General features: G+C 44.8%; 1 long non-coding RNA gene across 1 annotated transcript in view; it reads left to right on the top strand.

Annotated features, from left to right (window-relative positions):
* LOC102017548 overlaps positions 1-1021 on the top strand; it is a 3601-nt gene that overhangs the window by 1139 nt on the left and 1441 nt on the right. The window contains exon 2 of the long non-coding RNA XR_259786.2: positions 360-827. This is a non-coding gene — a long non-coding RNA (uncharacterized LOC102017548). The remainder of the gene's footprint in view (positions 1-359; positions 828-1021) is intronic.

Below are 1021 nucleotides of genomic sequence, written 5' to 3'. Positions count from 1 at the left end.
TGTGGGAGTGGAGGAGCCGACGACCTTGCAGTTTAATGTTAAAATGTGAGACTGGGGAGCCGCCGAGGGAACTAGATGGGAAGAAAGGGACTGGGGACCACGACACGATCAAACGGGGCAGCGAGGCACTGCAGAGCGCCTTCCTCTCCCGAAGCGCGGGGTCCCGCTCCCTGAACTCAGGCTGCGGAACTTCTGTAGCCGCGCGCCAAACAGGACGCGGCAAATTCCAGTCCAACCTGAGCAGTTTAGCCACTTAGCGAGACCCTATCTCAAAATAAATTGTAAAAGTACTGGAGATGTAGCTGGGTGCAAAGGCCCCAAGTTCAATCCTCACTACCTAAAAATAAAAAACTCCTTAGCTTGCAGAGAGAAGTGGAGGCGTCCTCTAGAACATCTAGGGCCTGGCTGAGTCCTAAAACCACAAACTACATCTGTGGAAAAACAAAGTGAGAAGTTATCTCTTTCACTCAGTGCAAGAAATATTTACGGAACACCTGCGGTGAACTAGACAGCAGTTTAAGATGCTGGCGAAACGACACAAGCAAAAGAAACCGAAGGTTCCGCTGGCCTGGGAGAATTTGTACGCAGTTTCTCCTCAGTCATCTTCCTCCACTACCTCTGCCACCGTTCCACCTCCCTCTCACCCCAAACACACACACAAAAAAACAATCTTTGGCTTGATGATTCGCGATGTAAATTTGCTGCTTCTCCTTCCAGGAGAAGACCTGAGGAAGGTGGGATTTTAACAGACTGAAAAAATATTTAATTTCATGGTCTCGGGAATATGTCATCTTTCAGTGAGGATTTGCTCACAGAATTAATTCCAGGTATGACTACACCTCAAATCCTACAAAATTTACACCATGAGTATTTTATGGACTAGAAAAAGATGAAATCCTTTCTTCAGAGTTTATATTCATAAGAATATAGCACCAAATATATTTATTTCCTTTTGTATAGTGTGTATGCTGAATGTTTTGGAAAGTGGAAGAGAAAGAATTTGCTTGTTAAATGTTTTTTT

The sequence above is a fragment of the Chinchilla lanigera genome, unplaced genomic scaffold, assembly GCF_000276665.1.
Source record: "Chinchilla lanigera isolate Chin_1 unplaced genomic scaffold, ChiLan1.0 scaffold00008, whole genome shotgun sequence".
NCBI lineage: Eukaryota > Metazoa > Chordata > Mammalia > Rodentia > Chinchillidae > Chinchilla > Chinchilla lanigera.
The sequence above is the reverse complement of the archived record's forward strand: the minus strand, read 5'-3'. Positions and strand labels throughout refer to the sequence as shown.